Here is a 20938-nt window from a genome sequence, read left to right on the forward strand (position 1 = left end):
ACTTAAGAATGATCCAAAGCTCTTTCAAATATTGGAAAAACTGTTTTTGATAAACTTTTTTTCTTACTCTAAGATTAGGAGCATAAAACCACCTTTATATAGACCAACGAAGTGGTCAAAAACATTTAATAAAGGAGCCAAGGTAGTTAGGATAATTTCAAACATATTAAAACCACTTAACAAAATTCTGTTAAGGTTTTCAGGAAAAACAATCAATTGATTTGTCGAAACAATTGATTGGATTGGCTTGACAGCAAAGTCAAGCTTTTCAAAACCTTTTTAAAAAACTACTAAGGTAAAACAACCTGTTGTTTCAAAATTTCAACTTGTTGAAATTTCAACAGCTTTTTAGAAAACCCATCTTTTCAAAAGGTTAAAGATTCAAATGAACTTGGATCATCTTAAGGAGTGAATTAACAAGTTTCAAACAACTAGACAACACACACACACCCAACAACAAGGTTTTCAAGCTCAACCTCCCATGAAAGACAAGAGCCAAGCCAAGAGCGTCTAGAGCTAAGTCGTGAGCATCCAAAGGCAAACCAAGAGGGTCTAGGGCAAAGGGAAGAGCGTCTAGGACCAATTACTAGGTCCATGGCCAAGAGAATCCATGAAGACTTGGACCAAGCTACAGATGGAAGAGAGAGCTATTTGTATATGCTACATGAAGGCCCATCAAGAGTAGCTTAGTATTAGTTATGGTGTAAATAGCACAAACTTGATTCCATGAGGATTTGACCTAGATTTGCTAGATTTGCTACATTTCTAGAAGGTCTCCTTATCTAGGGCCGGCCATGTGCCATGAGTTCCTTGTGATGTCATTTGGGTTTCATTTGGATTGCATTTGTTTATCATTAGGGTTAACCTTTATGGTCTTCCTTGGCCTATAAAAGGAGGAGCCAACAACATGTATTTTTAAGATTGAATAGAGTATTGTTATGCTGCTAAATTTGTGCCATACACTACTCATTGCCTAGCATCTAGGTTTTAATCTTCACTTCATCACTTTCAAAGGGGCTGGCCAAACCTCCCCAATTCCCCACTCTCATGCACCTTCAAGGCACCCATACTTCCTAGGAAGGCCTTGCTTCATCTCCTCCACTAGCTTCCGCAAATTCATCACCAAAACGCAAAGAAGAGCTCATAGGAATGCCATCATTTGGTATCTAGAGCTATGGTTCTTCAAAGATGAGTATCTCTTTGCATTTTTCTTTTTGAGTTCTTCTTTCTCCAAGTTGTTCATCTTTATTCCAAGTTGTCTTGCTGTTTTTGTGTTTTAATATGATTTGAATGCTTGTTTATTCATTTCAATCGGTGGGTTTTGTTTAAAATTGTGCTTGAACATCCATTTTCAATTTTGTGTAGGATTCTTGATATCTTTGTGTTGCTGTTTTTTTTATTTATTTTTAGGTATTTGAGTCTTGCTTCAAAGTTCATTTGGGTCATATGATGTTCTTGAGTCTTTTCATTTTATGAATCCATAAGTTTGTCTAAGTCACGTGTTTCCATATTTGTCAACAAATCCTAGTAGTACTCTTCTTGATTTATTTGTTTCTTATTTTGTTTGTTTGGATGCTTGATCTGAAATCTATATTGTTTTGATCCTTTGGTGCATTTTTCTTTTAGTTTGAGTTCATATTTGTGTGTTAGATCCACACAAATTCCATTACTCTAATTCCATTGTGTTTTTGTTGGTATATCATTCTGTTTTTGTTTCCAGATTTCAGAATCCCCTGTTTTCACAAATTTGTTTTGGCTGTTTTGCTTCATGAAAATTAAATACTTCATAAGAAAATTCTGAGCCTCTGGATTTCACTAGATTGAGGTGTTATCAAAAGAACAAAAAAAGAATCAGTTGAAAAAAAGAAATAGAAAAAAAGATAAATCTTACAAAAAAAAGTGTGCAATCCTGACGTTACATCTGGCGGTTATGAGCACTGATTTTAAAAAATTATTAAAATTAATTGGTGCATGCGTTTGGAGTGAAACCAATGCCAAAAGTTTGTTAAGATCTTGATTTGTTTGTGTATCAATTTTCAGAAGCAAATATCAAAGAGCCAGCTCAGCATAAATCTGTAAAAGTCACGCATTCTGGACCACAACATTTTGTTTCAGTGGTGTTGTTTTTGGTTTTTAAATCAAATCTAGTGCTATTCCATAGGTTCCTTTTTGTGTGCCATCCATTTCTTTGAGTGCCTTTTTATTTGTTTGTCTAATTTCATTTGAACTCTTTCTAAGTTGTGTCACATTTAATTCCATTTGTGGGGTACTGTTTTTTTCAAATTAATTTGTTTCTTGCTTTATTTCTTTGACCTCTAAGTTTGGTGGTGGATTAATATCAATTGGTACTTGTTGAGTGGGAATTGACTTGAGGGGAGTCTAGTTTTGCTTAATAGGTGCTGGATTGAAGAATTTAATTACCTAATCCCAAGAGGATCAAAGGCAAGGGGCAGCAACAAACACATACTAAATACACCACACACCTTGGAAGGCCCAACAAAGAAGAAACAACAAAACGGAGTGCAATTAGAAAAACAACAAAGGGAGTGCCATTTAATTTCTTTGCAATTTAACTCTTGTTAATTACTTGTTAATCACGCAATTAGACGGTGAGTGTGTCTTCAAGGGCTCCAAGTGTCCAAGAAGCCTCACCTAGGGCCAACTAGCTTAAACTTTCTAGCTTAGCATTTGTTAATTGCTTTAATTACACCAATTGCCTTTAGTTAGCCACGCTTAATTGCTTTTGTTTTTGTCTTGTTTAAAACTTTGATAATTTGCTAGATAGCTTGCATTGTTTTGTTCCTAAAAATTTGATTTCTACATCCTCATTGTGATTTAATTGATTTACCTAAAGAAAGGTTTGTGTGAAGATCTTGAGGGATAGTTTTTGGTTAAGGCAAGACTTGGTATTTAAGTAGTCCATTGTGACTCACCTCTCTTACCTGGAAAACTACCTTCATTAGCTTCCCTCATTTTTCTTAAAGTAAAACATTTCTATACACAAAGTTCTAGTCATGTCTTCTCATTCTGCAAAGTCTATGGAAAGTGATGTGAAATCCCTCAAATCCCTTTTGAAACAACTTGCAAAGGATGTTCAATTAATTTCCTATAGACAATTGGAGAATGAGTCAAAAATCAATGAACTAACTAGAGCAAAGGAAGAGAAATCTCAAAATTCCAAAAAAACACACACTCATGCATCTCACTCTAAAGATAATGAGTCTCTAGGGGAGGAAAGCCTTAGAATCAATGATTACTACCAACCACCCCTAGAAGAACTAGGCAAAGAAAGCAAGAGAATCCAAGGGAGGTTAGGGTAGACCTACCTCATTTCCATGGTAAAGAAAACGTTGAAATTTATCTAGATTGGGAAATGAAAGTAGAGCAACTCTTTGCTTGCCATAGGGTGAGTGAAGAAAGAAAGGTGCCCTTAGCCACCCTTAGTTTCCAAGGAAATGCCATGTATTGGTGGACCTCTCTAGAGAGAGAAAGACGTCTTCATAGGGAGCCTCCCATTGAATATTGGAATGACCTTAGGGGAGCCCTAAGACGTCGACATATACCCTCCTACTACCATAGGGAGTTAATGGACAAGCTCCAAAGATTCCAACAAAAGAGTGTGAGTGTAGAGGAGTATAGGCAGAAAATGAAGCTCTACATGATGAGAGCATCTATTAGAGAAGAAGAGGACACCACCATAGCAAGATTCCTTAGTGACCTCTCTCTTGAGATAAGAGATAGGGTTGAACTCTTTCCCTACCAAGACTTGAATGACTTGGTTCAACTTTGCATTAAAGTTGAACAACAAAATTTGCGCAAAACTTCAAGTCAAAGGGTGGGTTCATACTCCAACTTTTATCCCAAGAAAGACTATAAAAGGGAAGGTAGCACATCTAGAGAAAAACCAAAGGAAACTACCAAGCCCTTAGCAAAAGATGCCTCCACCCCACCCATCCGAACTAGGGACGTCAAGTGCTTTAAGTGCTTTGGGAGAGGGCATGTGCAAGCACAATGCCCAAACCAATGATCTTTGTTCTTAAAAGGTGTAGACGAGTACACTAGTGGTGAGGATGAGCCAAGTGAGAGAGAGGAAGGGGGAGAGGATGAGAGGGTAGCTCCATTAGAGGGAGAATTGTTAATGATTAGGAGAACCCTCAACAATCAACCTAGCACATCCATGGAAACACAAAGGGAGAACATCTTTCATACAAGATGTAATGTTTTAGAAAATATATGTTCCCTCATTGTGGATAGTGGATCTAGTTGCAATTGTTGTAGTGCTAGGATGGTTGATAAGCTCAATCTACAAGTAGTTCCTCATCCCAAACCTTACAAACTACAATGGATAAATGAAAATGGGGAACTAAGTGTAGATAAGCAAGTGGAAAACAAGTTTTCCATAGGAAACTACAAAGACAAGGTTTTATGTGATGTAGTACCTATGGAAGCTTACCATATCTTATTAGGGAGACCATGGAAATTTGATAAGAAAACCTTGCATGATGGTCTCACTAACGAGATTTCCTTCACCCATAAGCATAGGAAGTTTGTACTTAGTCCTTTACCACATTCTCAAGTGGTAAAATACCAAGTACAAATGAAACATAAGAGGGATGAGGAAAACAAAAAAAAAGAGCGCTAGAAAAAGAGAAAATCCTTAGGGATAGAAAGGCGTGGGAAAAGAGTGTTCCTTCCCACAAGGTTACTCAACAAGAAAAGCCTTTTGAAAACAACTTGGAAAATTTGCTTCTTGTTGAACAACCTAGCCTAATCTTTTGTAAGGGAACACTTGCATGCACTGCCACAAGTAATGAACCCATGAGTCTACCTCCTCAAGTAGAAAATCTTTTGAGTGAATTTAAAGATATATTCTCTAATGAGGGACCCAATGGACTCCCTCCCATTAAAGGTATATAGAACATCAAATTGACTTAATTCCGGGGGCAAGCCTACCAAATAGGCCCGCTTATAGAACTAACCCCGAGGAAACCAAGGAGATAGACTCACAAGTTCAAGACTTGTTGGAGAAGGGTTGGGTTCAAAAGAGCCTAAGCCCTTGTGTTGTACCGGTCTTGTTGGTGCCAAAAAAAAGATGGAAAATGACGTATGTGTTGTGATTGTAGAGTAATCAACAACATCACCATCAAGTATAGGCATCCAATCCCAAGGCTTGATGACATGCTTGATGAGTTACATGGGTCAACTATATTTTCCAAAATTGACCTTAAAAGTGGGTATCACCAAATTCGAATCAAAGAGGGTGATGAATGGAAAACCGCTTTTAAGACCAAGTTTGGATTATATGAGTGGTTGGTGATGCCATTTGGGCTCACTAATGCCCCTAGTAAATTCATGAGGCTCATGAATCATACCTTGAGGGATTGTATAGGTAAATACGTAGTAGTTTACTTTGATGATATCTTAGTGTATAGCAAAACCCTAGAAGACCATCTAAGTCACCTTAGGGAAGTTCTTCTAGTGCTTAGGAAAAATAGTTTATTTGCCAATAGTGATAAATGTACCTTTTGTGTAGATAGCATAGTTTTCCTAGGTTTCATAGTTAACAAAGGGGGGGGGGGTGCATGTTGACCCCGAGAAAATCAAAGCCATCCGAGAGTGGCCAACTCCGCAAAGTGTAAGTGATGTAAGAAGCTTCCATGGGCTAGCTAGCTTTTATAGACGTTTTGTACCTAATTTTTCAAGCTTAGCTTCCCCTCTCAATGAACTTGTCAAAAAAGATGTTGCATTTTGTTGGAGTGATAAGCATGAGCAAGCCTTTCAAAGGCTAAAGGCTCAACTCACCAATGCACCAATTCTAGCTCTCCCAAATTTTTCTAAAACTTTTGAGATAGAATGTGATGCATCGGGAGTGGGCATAGGTGCGGTATTGTTACAAGGTGGACACCCCATTGCGTATTTTAGCGAAAAACTCCATGGTGCCACCCTTAACTACCCCACCTATAACAAAGAGCTTTATGCTCTTGTGCGAACCTTAAAGACTTGGGAACACTACCTTGTGTCCAAAGAATTTGTAATCCATAGTGATCACGAGTCTTTAAAGTATTTAAAAGGCCAGCACAAGCTCAATAAGAGACATGCTAAATGGATGGAGTTTCTTGAGCAATTTCCTTATGTAATCAAATACAAGAAAGGAAGCACAAACATAGTGGCAGATGCTCTCTCAAGGAGGTATGTGCTCTTTTCAAAATTAGGTGCCCAAATTCTTGGATTTGATCACATAAGAGAGCTTTATGAAGAAAATCAAGAATTTTCATCCATCTATGCTCAATGTCAACATAGAGCACAAGGAGGTTACTATGTGGCCGAGGGATATCTTTTTAAGGAAGGAAAACTTTGTATTCCCCAAGGCACACATAGGAAGCTCCTTGTAAAGGAATCACATGAAGGGGGTCTCATGGGCCATTTTGGAGTTGATAAGACTCTAGATCTTTTAAAAGAAAAATTTTATTGGCCATACATGAGAAAGGATGTCCAAAGACATTGCTCTAGATGCGTATCATGTTTAAAAGCAAAGTCTAGAACAATGCCTCATGGACTCTACACCCCCTTGCCGATTGCAAATGCTCATTGGGAAGACATTAGCATGGACTTCATTTTAGGACTTCCTAGGACTGGAAGAGGCCATGACTCTATCTTTGTGGTAGTGGACCGTTTTAGCAAAATGTCCCATTTTATTCCTTGCCACAAGGTAGACGATGCTCAAAATATTTCTAGGCTCTTCTTTAGAGAAGTGGTGAGACTCCATGGTATACCTAGAAGTATAGTATCCGATAGAGATCCCAAGTTCATAAGCCACTTTTAGAAAACTCTTTGGGGCAAACTTGGAACAAGACTACAATTTTCAACATCTTGTCATCCTCAAACGGATGGCCAAACCGAAGTAGTCAATAGATCTCTTGGAACTATGCTTAGGGCTATCATGAAAGGAAACCACAAATCTTGGGATGAGTACCTTCCCCACATTGAGTTTGCTTACAATAGAGTAGTCCACAAGACTATTAATGCTTCTCCTTTTGAAGTTGTATATGGATTTAATCCTCTCACACCTATGGATTTGTTACCTCTTCCTAACCCACAAGAATTTGTGCATAAGGAAGGAGTAATCAAAGCCGATTTTGTTAAGAAAATTCATGAGAAGGTTAAACTCCAAATACAACAAAATGAAAAGTATGCAAAATACAACAATAAAGGTGATCCTGCCTGTTGACCAGGACGCGAGAGCCTTGCCTCGTCAATTATGGATCGACTTTGCACCGTGTTAGCTTCCGTCCTTCGCCTTGATTCACCTCAAGAACTTGCAAAAGACAGAACGGCGCCGACGCCCAAGTCAGCGACTGAACCACCAAAATACTAAGAGAAAACTAAGAACTTCAGGAACCGTGCAAAATTCTCTCTCAGCGTACTCAAGTTCTCGCAAGCGTAAAAGAAGTATTCTAAAACGCGCGTACCTCAGAAGTTCGTTAGAATCTCTTATATACCTGTGCACTTTCTCTCTCCTGACAGTTACACATCTGGACACGTGGCTCGCATCCAGCTGTACACGTGTCACCATCTGGAGCATCCTTGACTTGGGCGTCACCTCTTACTCTTCAGGCTTTCGGCTAAGTCATTTATGCAGGAAACAACTCAGCGCATAACTGCCTTGGAGTGTGATCTCTTCTGCGTGGCGAGTACGGGTGTCATCATACACACCTTCCCTGTGGTCTCGCCGGCCGCCATCATGATCTACTTCACTTGCTTCATCGTACATGCCCGGGTAAGCTGTTCCCTGACCTCGACCTCTGGCTAGCTAGGGAATGACCATCTGACGACTTCATCCTCTGCTTCGAAAGCCTGGAACAAGCTTCCCTGATCCCTCGGCGATGTCCTCCTTTCGGCGATCTCTGACCACTTGGTCGTCTGGGTTCGCATCCGGCGACTTCATCACAAACCTGGTGACCGCCGGTTTAGGTATGCTAGAGATCAGAGCACGCCAACTTAATGACTGGCGACTACACGAGCCCCCCGACTTCCTTCCCTTCTGCCAGCCAGGTACCCCGTTCAACACGCCTATATAATAGCTTGCTGCCACGTCATCACTTCCGACTACCTGGGCGGTACACAAGCCCCCCAGTCTTAAGCGAAGACTTGTCCAGCGAAAAGACTAAGAGGTCACGTCACTGCCGATCTACGTGGCGCTGGCAAAAAATTCCAAACGCTCGTACCCTCTGCTTTTCTGACGCTCCACCAAACACCTTTTTCCAATCGCTCGACACGTGGCTTCATCAACGGTCATCTTCAGCTGTCATTTGCGCTTCCAAAAACGTTTGAAAAACCCTTAAACCCCTTCATTTCTACTGTTTCATCATCTCTCTACATTCTCAAAACACTCTGAGTTTTCTCTGCAAACCCACAGCGCTTCTCAGCTCCCACAATCTTCAACTCCCTTCAACGCTAATCCGATCATCGAAAGGTACCTCTTTGATCTCTTCTGTTGATACTTGCTGCATTTTAACTGATTCGCATCATCCATTATCTGTCTGGTGCATACGCTGTGGGTTGTTTCCTCTTCTTCTTCCTTCTCGTAACTTAGAGCTTCGTCTTCCATTACATTCATCACAACGAACCTCCGTTCGTTCGTTCTCCATTCTTCGTCCACAATCGAGTCGATCTTTGTAACCTTTTGTTCACCCTTCTTCCTCTTTCCTTTGCAGTTCCCGTGATGGCTCGCCTGAAAACCACCGCGAATCCTCCTCCTTCATCACGAAACCCTCCATCCCAAGCGCATAACCTACCACGAGCATCTGGTGCTCCTTCCTCCCAGGTTGAGAGGCCTGCAACCTCTCGTCCCAACCTCGCTCAGGCAACTCCACCAGTCGCCGGAGGAGCCTCCATTCCCACACAAGACTATAAGAAACTCTACCCGTGGGCCACCCCAACTTTGCTGAAGGAGACCTCTTCAGTAAACTCTGCGTTGGCAGTGCTACGGTTGAAGAAGGGGGACGAACCCAACCTCTCGTTCCACAAGGAGCATGACGACAAACTAATGGTGTTGCCTTGCCCTCCTGACGTGCCAATCTGCGCAGATGACAAGGGGAACAACGACGAGTTGTTCTGCTTCGTTTACACTACCCTTTTCAAGAAGGTGAAACTCAGGCTTCCCTTCACCCGTTTTGAACGGGAACTATTAACCGAGCTTAACATTGCCGCTGCCCAGCTCCATCCCAACAGCTGGGCATTCGTGCGGGCATTTCAAATCATGTGCGCGCACTTGGGACTACCGGCCTCGATAGACGTCTTCCTTTTCTTGTTCGAGGCCAAGAATCCTGGAGACCGCCCCTGGGTGAGCTTAAACGGGATTGCTGGGAGGTCGATCCTCTCTATCTTCCAGCAATCTTACAAAGATTGGAAAGGAAAGTTCGTCCAAGTGCGCCAAAACGATCAAGACCCCTCGCTGCTCGATGGCTTTCCCTTGTACTGGGTAAACAAGGGAAGTAAGGACTCCAAAGAAAGCTTCAGAAGGCCAAGAAGTCCTGACAACATGGGCAAGTTAGACAAGGATCTATGCCTCTTCTGGAAGGGAGTAGCAGCCGCCAACATCACCTTTCCCACCTCCGCAATAATCTCCTTCGAGTTCCTCGAGGGCCAACTCGAAGCTCACATAGGTCAGCACTTACCTCGACATTTAGGTTTTCGTCTTGTGTTGGAGTTGATTGCACATCTCTGTTATCTATTATTGGGCGCCCTGCTTGTTGCGCACTGGACTTGGTTCTTAATTCATGCACCATTGGTTTGCATCATTCGCACACGTACTCGTATATTTCTCCTTTGCCTTTGCGCTTATTTTGTATATTTTTACCCTGCGCAGATCTCATGTTGGGCAAAGGCAAATTGGCTGAGCTGAGGGCGCTCGCCCGAACCCACAAGTTGGCGTCGGGTTCTCAAACCGTGCCCAACTCGGTGGTGGAGATCGCCGCTGCCCAGGGCAGATCGCCCCCTCAAGGCCCAGCTCCTCCAGAGGCACTGCCCGCCCCTCAACGAAAGAAGCTCATCTTAAGGAAACCAAAGAGGAAAACTCCTTAAGTGGTTCAAGAAGATGAAGATGAGGATGATGAGGCGACTGAGGATGACCTTGTCACCAAAAGGAAAAGGGTGGCACCTTCTTCACCACCCGCTCTTCCAACACCAATGCCGCCCTCTCCCCCAGCTCCAACACCGCCCTCTCCCCCAGCTCCAACACCGCCGGTCCAAGCAATACCCTTGGCAGCTGTGCTTCCTGCGGTTGAAGGCAACGAGCCCAACTTCATGGAGAACCCTCCTAGCGCCTCCACGCCATTCGTATCTGCTGGAGAGGGTCCTCCTTCAACTGCCTCAATCGCTGAAGCTGCACCAGGTGGGGATGAAGGCGCTCACAACTCACCAATACTCATAACCGAGTCCCCCACTTCACCACCACGCCAGGAAGCCCAACTTCATCAACCAATTCAAGAGGGTGGTGGTGAGAGTCAGCACCAGGCTCCTTCAGCGCCTCCATCAACAGCGGCTGCAAGCCTTCCCCCCGCGGTCAAAGAAATCTGGGGGCCCTTCATAGCTAAACTCAAAATGATGGCAGAGGACCTCCCCTCAATCATAACAAAGGCTGTGAAGAGCTCCAACAAAAAACTTCAAGACGAGATCTCCACACTCCAGGAGGAGAATCGCCTGATAAGAATCGAGGCGGAGAAGTTGTCTTGCAACCTGATGATGGCGGAGATCGACCACTCAAGGGTGGAGGACGCCATGAGTGCCGAGCTGAGGGTTGCACGCAAGGAGGCCTCCGATCTACGCCAGAAACTGCACCTCCTAGCTCAAGAGAAAATCGAGCTGGAGAGTAAGCTGGTTCCCTACAGGCTCAAGGTGGCTGACTTGGAGGCATCAATAAAAGCGGATGCAGCCAAGGTAGAGAACCTTGAAAAAAGGTCGGTTGATCGGGAGGTTTTCCTTGGAAAGGTCGAAAAGGAGAGGGATGATGTCGTGGCTGAGCTCGCCGAAGCTAGAGAGGAAAACAAGAGAACTGTTGCAGAGCTGGCCCAGGCGCGGGAGGAAAGCAAAAAGGTTGCTGAAGACCTCATTCTAGCTCGTGGGAAAACTGAAGAACTGAAGAAACGAGCTGACGAGCTGAAACAGCAAACCGAGGGGCTCAAACAACAAAACGAAGAGCTCGAACTAAGCTTCGCCCAAGTCCTCGCCGCTGGGTTCGACGCCGCCCTGGAGCAAGTCGCTTGCCAGTACCCCGAGCTCGACCTCTCCATGGTGTCAATATGTAATGAAGTGGTGGATGGGAAGATCGTTCCTTCTGAAGATTAGTCGTCTCCCTCCATTACTTATTCACTGGGACCCCATGCTTATTTCCTTTTGTACAAACTTTACCTGTAATTTTCTTTCCTTTGTATTCGAACTGATACATGGTTTCACAATTTATTATAACTTTTTCTGCTTCCGCATATGATCTCTCTGTTTACTTTGCTTTTCCTAGCAGAAACCGCTTAAACAAATTAACTTAGCGATTCTGAGGGCTCAACCGTTTACTTACTGCTTCAAACTCGAGCAAACTATCAATCTTACATCAAGTCATCAACTGTTAACTCAAAGTAAAAACTTGAACAACTCATTAACCTTCAAGCGACGACATTTAGCATAACTTGCAAACTTTAAGGCAATTAGCTACTTACCAGGCAACAGGTTTTAACTTAAACTGGTATTACAATACAGTTTACCTGATCTGCCTGGCAAGGTTAGCCTTTACTCCTGTCATCGCCTGGAATTCTTCTGATCGCCCTAGGGTCCCGGCGATGTAAGCTTCCTTTTACCTTCATAACTGGGCTATTGTTCCCTCATTTGGGGGTAGAGGCGCCTTTCGGATCCTTCTCTACCTCCCTGAGTTTCAAAACAATTAGCCGGATAACTAGGCGTTCTCTTTGAACCTACCTTAGCCATCCTTTAAACTTCTTCCACCCTCTACACCATACCTGAACTCGTTCAAGACGAGAAGGATTTTATCTTGCCTGAACTCGCTCGACGGCGAGAAGGTCTTTATCTTGCCTGAACTCGTTCGACGGTGAGAAGGTCTTTATCTTGCCTCAACTCACTCGACGGTGAAAAGGTCTTTATCTTGCCTGAACTCGCTCGACGGCGAGAAGGTCTTTATCTGGTGCCTCTACTTTGCCCAGGGATTACATCTCCTCTTCCCTGGATGCACTGAGGACTTTTGACTCGTTCTCGCCTGCACTCGCACAAAGTCGAGGAGGACTTTAATCTCTTTCTCGCCTCAGAACGCGCGAGGGCGTTGAGGTCTTTTAAACGTTGCTGGTGCCTCCGATCGCCGAAAGACGATGAGGACTTTTAACTTTAACTGATGCCGCCAATCGCCGAAAAGCGATGGAGACTTTAAAACTTTTTAGAAAGCATGCAGCATATCTTCAAACTTGCCTTAAATCACATACGAGTGACAAGGTCTTTTCTAAAACTTTCGAAACGACGAGCATGCAATCTTAGAAACTTTAATCTTAAAAAACTCTTCTTTATTGGGTGGCCTCATTAAAAACTCTCCTTAGGGAAAAAAGAGTGCCCCCTTCAAACTGTTTTAACAGAAAGTTTGCAAAACTCTTCGTGTTTGTTTTTACTTACAAAGCTTCAACTGTAATATAACTTGAGGTGCGTGGCGTTCCAAGTGCGAGGAATCGCCCCTCCTTCCAATGTTTCTAAGCGGTAAGCGCCGTTCCCGAGCGCCTCGGTTATTTTGAACGGTCCCGTCCACTTAGGCGACAACTTGTTCTCCATCTCGTACTGGTGGGCCTTCCTCATCACCAGGTCGCCTTCTTTAAACTGCCTTGGCATCACCTTCGAGTTATACCTTCGTTCAATCCTTTTTCACTGCCTCGGCTTTTACTCTCGCCTCCTCCCTGAACTCATCCAGCAAATCCAGATTTAACCTTCTTTCCTCATTCGAGTCTTCCGCTACAAAGTTCTGGAATCTCGGCGAGCTCTCCTGGATTTCTACTGGAATCATTGCGTCGCATCCATAAACCAAGCTAAACAGGGTCTCATGGGTTCCTGATTGCTCGGTGGTGTGGTACGCCCAAACTATGCGGGGTACCTCCTCAGCCCATGATCCCTTGGCTTTCTCTAGCCTTCTCTTCAAGCCTCTTAGCAATACCCGATTGGCGGACTCTACTTGGCCATTTGTCTGGGGGTGCTCGACGGATGCAAATACTTGTTGAATTCCCACCTCTTTGCACAGCTTCTTCAACAGGTGACTTGCAAACTGAGTCCCGTTGTCTGACACCAGGCGCTTAGGCACACCAAAACGGCACACGATGTTCTTCCACACAAAGCTCTCGATCTTGTGTGCGGTGATCTGGGCTACTGGTTCTGCTTCGATCCACTTGGTGAAATATTCAATTGCCACCACCAAGTACTTCATCTGCCTGATCGCCAATGGGAAAGGTCCCAGAATGTCGATCCCCCACGTATGAAACGGCCAAGGGCTGTAAATCGACTTTAATTTTTCGGGAGGCGCCTTGTGCCAATCGGCGTGCTGCTGACATTGCTTGCAACACTATGCATACTTCTTGCAGTCCTCCCTCATTGTTGGCCAGTAGTAACCTGCACGGAGGGTTCTTGCGGCCAGAGCTCGACCCCTGACGTGACTTCCGCATATCCCTTCATGGAGCTCGGCCATAATTCTTGTACATTTCTCTCCGTGCACACATTCCAGGAGTGGGTGTGTGAACCCAAACCTATACAACTCGCCATCAATCATTGTGAACTTGCTGGAGTTCTTCTTTATCTTCCTGGCCTCCGTCGGATCCAGCGGGAGAAGGCCATCTGCCAGGCATCGCTTGTACTGTGTTATCCACGTGTCTGGCTCATGCGTAGCGCAGACCTGCGTCATGTTCACCCTCTCCCCCCGACATGCTCTTATTCTCGGCGATCTCAAGGTTTCCTAAGTCAAAGACCTGGACTCCTCGCCGCTTTCTCCGTCGACTTGCTTATCTGAAGGACCAGGTGGTCTGCCAAAAATGCTCTAGGCGTCTTCAGAGTTTCTTGGATCACCGTCCTCTGCCTACCCCTCTTGCCCGAACTGGCGAGCTTAGCTAGCAAGTCTGCTCGGGCATTCTGCTCTCTGGGCACATGCACCACTTCAAAGGAGGCAAAGGAACTCTTCAACTCCTGCACATACTCCAGGTAAGCCGCCATTTGTGGATCCTTGGCCTGGAACTCGCCTGTTACTTGTCCCATGACCAACAGCAAGTCACTCTTAGCCATCAGCACCCTAGCTCCCATCTCCTTGGCCAGTAAGATTCCGGCGATCAGCGCCTCATATTCTGCTTGATTGTTGCTGTCTTTGAAGGCAAACCTCAAGGACTGTTCAATCAGTACACCGTTGGGCCCTTCCAGGATGACTCCAGCACCGCTACCCTGCTGGTTCGACGATCTGTCCACCGAGAGCACCCAACGAAAATCATCCCCCTAAACTCGTGCTGCTTCTGACGAGAGCTCGACCACAAAATCGAAGAAAATCTGCCCCTTGATCGGACCTCGGGGCTCATACTTGATGTTGAACTCCGACAGCTCTACCGCCCATTTCACCATCCTCCCAGCTACATCAGGCTTCTTCAGAACTTTTTGGATAGGCAAGTCGGTCATCACCAGTATTGTAAAACTGTGAAAATAGTGGCGCAACCTCCTCGCCGAAAATACCACAACCAGTGCAGCTTTCTCCAAGGCTTGATACCTCACCTCCGGGCCTTGCAACACCTTGCTGACGAAATAAATAGGCTTCTGAGCCTGGTCTTGGTCTTGGGCGAGCACCGCACTCACCGCCCTCTCAGTCACAACAAAATACAACCTGAGAGGGGTCCCCACCAACGGTTTGCACAAAACCGGCGGGCTCGCCAGGTACTCTTTAAGCTTGACGAAGGCCTCTTCGCACTCCTTCATCCAGGCAAACTTATTGTTCCGCCTTAAACACTGAAAGTACGGATGGCCTTTCTCTCCGCTAGCCGATACGAAACGAGACAGGGCGACCATCCGACCTGTAAGTTGCTGCACCTCCTTCACAGTGGCCGGGCTCCTCATCGCCAAGATGGCAGCACACTTATCAGGATTTGCCTCTATTCCTCTTTCAGTTAAGAGGAATCCCAAGAACTTCCCTGCCTCCACGCCAAAAATGCACTTCTCGGGGTTCAGCTTCAACCTGAACTTGGCGATTGTGGTGAACAACTCCTCCAGGTCCGCGACGTGCTTGCTCTTTTCTGGCGAGGTCATGACCATATCATCCACGTACGCTTGCACATTCCTTCCCAGCATTGGTGCAAGTACCCTATCCATCAATCTTTGGTACGTGGCCCCCGCGTTCTTCAGCCCGAAGGGCATTACCTTGTAGCAATAGCACGATCTCTCGGTCATGAAGGCGGTCTTCTCTTCATCCATGTTGTACCCCGAGAAGGCGTCCAGGAAACTCAGCAACTTGCACCCTGCGACACTGTCGACCAGGGCGTCTATGCTTGGCAAAGGATACGAATCCTTTGGGCAAGCCTTGTTCAGGTCAGTGAAGTCGACGCACATGCGCCACTTCCCATTGCTTTTCTTCACCAGCACGACATTGGCCAACCACTCAGGGTACTGGACTTATCTGATACTGCCTGCGGCGAGGAGCTTCTGTGTTTCATCCCTGATCGCCTGCCTTCTCTCCTCGTTAAACTTCCTTCTTCTCTGTCGCACTGGTCTGACCTGGTTGTCCGTTGCTAGATGGTGGCACAAGAAGTCGGGGTCGATTCCCGGCATGTCTGAAGCAGACCATGCGAAAGCATCCAGATGCCGCTCTATCACCTTGGCGATCTGGTCTTGGAGCTCAGCCTCCAAGGATCTTCCCAGCTTGAAGACCTTTCCCCCGATCTCCCTTTCGAGCCACTCCTCGACGGGTTTGGGTCTAGCTTCCCTGGCGATCACCGCCCTGGCGATTCCCAGGTCCCTTGCTTCCTCTGGGCGGTTCCTCGCCTCTTCTTCCCGATCGGCGTTCTCTTCCTCAACCTTAGCATCCAGCATGGTGACATCGCCTCCGGCGGCCACCTCCATCGCCGTATTAATAACTCGCCATTCTGTTGGCTGGGGCTTCACACCGGGAGGCGGCGTCATTGTGATGTAACTTACTGACCTCTTATTCTTGAGGCTATTCTCATAGCATTTCTTCGCTTCCTTCTGGTCAGATTTGATGGTGATCACCACCCCCTCCATCGATGGCAACTTCACCTTCATGTGCCTGGTTGAAGGCACAGCTCCTATTCTGCTGAGTGTTGGTCTTCCCAACAGAATGTTATATGCCGAGGGAGCGTTCACGACGAGGTACTTGATTTTCTCTGTCCTCGAGCCCGCCTCATCCGTGAATGTAGTTCTTCATTCTATGTACCCCCTGACCTCCACCTGGTCGCCAGCAAACCCATACAACCACCCTCCATAGGGCCTCACATCTGCCGAGCTTCCTTGGTCCACCAGAACCCTGTTGACCTTCCTTCCCGCTGTGACAAGCGAGATGACTATAGGATCGTTGTCATGAGGCACAACGTCCCTGAGATCCTCTCTTGTGAACGTAATGTCCACATCTGGCGAGTGATCCTCGAACATGTCCACCGTCATCACCGACCTTGCATATTTCTTCCTCTGTGACGCGGTGCATCCACCACCCGAAAAACCCCAGCGATGGTGTGGATCTCTCCATGAGTGGGCATCTCGTGCTGCTGAGCCTCACCACCCGCCGGCTGGGAGCTCGACGCGCCCCCCGTCCTCCTGTCCAGCAGGTAATCATTCAGGAAACCGCTCTTGACCAGGTCGTCGAGCTGGTATCCCAATGCCAAACATGAATCGACGGTGTGACCAAAACCCTGGTGGAATTCGCACCAGGCGTCTGGCTTTGGTCCCAACACCTTGTCGCCCACTTTCTCGGGTGCCTTCAGCCTGGCTGCTATATTGGGGATAGCGATCAGGTCCGCCAACCCCATGACAAACTTATGCTTCGGTGGGCGATTGTATTCCCTGGGGCGCCCTGGGCCCCTGCCCTTATTTTTCCTTGGATCATAAGGATGGCGGGTCCTTTGATCCCTCTTGGCCGCCGCTGTCTCCAGCACCCTCTGTGGCTGGATCCTGGTCTGGGCACGTGGCCTAGTGGGGGCCACGCTCCCTCTCTTCTCGGCGACTTCACTCTCATCGGCGATGTGGGCCACCGCAAGTCGCCTAACCTCAGCAAACGTGGCGGGGTGAGGCCTGATCAGTGCCTCGCAGAAAGGTCCCGGCAGCACGCCCTTTTTGAAGGCGTATACCAGCATCTCATCGTCCTTGGCCGGCGAGCGGACCATCTGCGCCCCAAAACGATTCAAGTAGTCCCTGAGGGACTCTCCCTGGTACTGCCTTATGTCGAACAGGTCATAAGACACCCTAGGTGGCGCCTTGTTCACTATGTACTACTCGACGAAAAGCTTCGAAAACTGCTGGAAATTGGTTATGTGACCTGTAGGCAGGCTCACAAACCATTCCAGCGCTGTTCCCTGGAGCGTGCTAACAATCATTTTGCAATACACAGCATCCGAGCCTCCTGACAGCATCATCTGCGTGTGGAACGTGGTGAGATGTGCCTCAGGATCCTCCACGCTGGTGAAAGTAGCCTTCACGGGTACCACACTCGCAGGGATAGGCGTGTCTGTGATCGACTGTGCAAATGGCATGGGAAAAACGCGAGGTGGCGACGACGGTGCGACCTCTTCAGCGACTGGGCGCCCTCTCTACTCCTGAAGAGCTTGGCGCAACTCCTCGGTCACTTTGCTGAGCTCTTCATTCCTGGCCTGAGAGGCGACTAGGTCCTCATGCATCTTTGCCTGCTCTATGCGCGAGGCCTCCACATTCGCCTGCAGCGCACGCATGATCTCCATCATCTGCGCCATAGTCATGGCGCCTTCAGCAGCAACTGGCACAACTGGACTTGAACGGTTGCTTCTCATCTTTCTCATGAAAAGTAAGCAGAACACAACGAGCGACGAAACAAAACCTCCTTCAGCAACGATCGATCCAGCAATCAACCGGTTAGAACTTCGTGAACTCCAAAGAACTTCCAAGAACGCAATCTCAATCAGCAAAAACCTTCGCAGAAACTCGCAATCTCAGCACGAACCTACCACTCCTCCACCAAAACTTCTTATTCACCGGTCGAAAATCTGAACGAACGGCGAAGCTTCGATCTCACCGATTGAAACTCGCGTAAACGGCGAAAAACTTCACCTCACCGAACAAGAACTCAAACAAACGGGGAAAAACCTGAATTCTCCGAACAAAACTTCGAACGAACGGTGGAAACACGAATTTACCGAACAAAACTTCGAACGAACGGTGGAAAACACGAATTTACCGAACAAAGCTTGAATGAACGGCGGAAAATGGTTGCACCAGCACACAACCACACAGAAACTGCAGAAACTCCAAGAACTCACGCTGTGGATGGGGACAGGTTTTACACGGCGCCACGGTGGGCGCCTGATGATCCTGCCTGTTGACCAGGACGCGAGAGCCTTGCCTCGTCAATTATGGATCGACTTTGCACCGTGTTAGCTTCCGTCATTCGCCTTGATTCACCTCAAGAACCTGCAAAAGACAGAACGGCGCCGCTGCGGCCGATCACGCTCCGACGCCCAAGTCAACGACTGAACCACCAAAATACTAAGAGAAAACTAAGAACTTCAGGAACCGTGCAAAATTCTCTCTCAGCGTACTCAAGTTCTCGCAAGCGTAAAAGAAGTATTCTAAAACGCGCGTACCTCAGAAGTTCGTTAGAATCTCTTATATACCTGTGCACTTTCTCTCTCCTGACAGTTACACATCTGGACACGTGGCTCGCATCCAGCTGTACACGTGTCACCATCTGGAGCATCCTTGACTTGGGCGTCACCTCTTACTTTTCAGGTTTTCGGCTAAGTCATTTATGCAGGAAACAACTCAACGCATAACTGCCTTGGAGCGTGATCTCTTCTGCGTGGCGAGTACGGGTGTCATCATACACACCTTCCCTGTGGTCTCGCCGGCCGCCATCATGATCTACTTCACTTGCTTCATCGTACATGCCCGGGTAAGCTGTTCCCCGACCTCGACCTCTGGCTAGCTAGGGAATGACCATCTGACGACTTCATCCTCTGCTTCGAAAGCCTGGAACAAGCTTCCCTGATCCCTCGGCGATGTCCTCCTTTCGGCGATATCTGACCACTTGGTCGTCTGGGTTCGTATCTGGCGACTTCATCACAAACCTGGTGACCACCGGTTTAGGTATGCTAGAGATCAGAGCACGCCAACTTAATGACTGGCGACTACACGAGCCCCCCGACTTCCTTCCCTTCTGCCAGCCAGGTGCCCCGTTCAACACGCCTATATAATAGCTTGCTGCCACGTCATCACTTCCGACTACCTGGGCGGTACAAAAGGGAAGAGAGAAATAATTTTTGAGAAGGAGACTTAGTTTGGCTTCACCTTCGAAAAGAAAGATTTCCCACTCAAAGGAAGTCCAAACTAAGTCCCCGAGGTGATGGACCCTTTCAAGTCCTCAAGAGAGTCAACAACAATGCTTACAAATTGGACCTACCTTTTGAATATGGAGTGCATGATACTTTTAATGTAATTGATCTATCTCCATTTGTAGGCACCAATGAAGACAAGGATGACGTGGATTTGAGGACAAATCCTTTCCAAGGGGGAGGAGATGATGGAAGAGGGCCAAGCTCAACCTCCCATGAAAGACAAGAGCCAAGCCAAGAGCGTCTAGAGCCAAGACGTGAGCATCCAAAGGCAAACCAAGAGCGTCTAAGGCAAAGGGAAGAGCGTCTAGGACCAATTACTAGGTCCATGGCCAAGAGAATCCATGAAGACTTGGACCAAGCTACGGATGGAAGAGAGAGCTATTTGTATATGCTACATGTAGGCCCATCAAGAGTAACTTAATATTAGTTGTGGTGTAAATAGCACAAACTTGATTCCATGAGGATTTGACCTAGATTTGCTACGTTTCTAGAAGGTTTCCTTCTCTAGGGCCGACCATGTGCCATGAGTTCCTAGTGATGTCATTTGGGTTTCATTTGGATTGCATTTGTTTATCATTAGGGTTAACCTTTATGGTCCTCCTTAGCCTATAAAAGGAGGAGCTAACATCATGTATTTTTAAGATTGAATAGAGTATTGTTATGCTGCCAAATTTGTGCCATACACTACTCCTTGCCTAGCATCTAGGTTTTAATCTTCACTTCATCACCTTCAAAGGGGTTGGCCGAACCTCCCCAATTCCCCACTCTCATGCACCTTCAAGGCACCCATACTTCCTAGGAAGGCCTTGCTTCATCTCCTCCACTAGCTTCCGCAAGTTCATCACTAAAATGCAAAGAAGAGCTCATAGGAATGCCATCAAAGAGGATCTGCATAAAGGTGTTGAATAAAGTGTGATCAAAAGCTTTGAAGAATCCAAATCCTAGCATTTGATGGAAGGCTGAAGTTGCTTGAAGTTGCTGCTGTGTTTTTAGAGTAGGATCTGGGTAGTTATCTTTGTAATCCACTCTTTGTTGAATCTAAAGCTTAAGTGTTTTCAAATATTTTAAGTTTAAAGTGTTTTTCAAAGTAAGTCAAAAACAACCTGTTGTTTTGTCGAAACAACTGATTGTTTTACACTTAGGTGTTTTTGAAAAGGTTGAAAACTGTTTTGGTTGGTTGACTTGCTGTCAAACCAAAACAATCGATTGTTTCGAGAAATCAATCGATTGCTTGTTTGAAAATCTTAACAGAATCTGTTTTGTTAGTTAAGTGTGCTTTAAATGATTTTCAAACTGAGTGCGCTCCTGTTTTAAATGCTTTGACCAATATTTGAAAGCTATAAATA

General features: G+C 46.1%; 1 pseudogene; it reads left to right on the forward strand.

The window, feature by feature from the left end:
• Nucleotides 1–3460: 3460 nt before the first annotated feature.
• On the forward strand, nt 3461–20013 carry LOC150025855 (uncharacterized; annotated as a pseudogene).
• Nucleotides 20014–20938: the final 925 nt, after the last annotated feature.

The sequence above is a fragment of the Phaseolus vulgaris genome, chromosome 7 (assembly GCF_051622355.1).
Source record: "Phaseolus vulgaris cultivar YP4 chromosome 7, ASM5162235v1, whole genome shotgun sequence".
Lineage (NCBI taxonomy): Eukaryota > Viridiplantae > Streptophyta > Magnoliopsida > Fabales > Fabaceae > Phaseolus > Phaseolus vulgaris.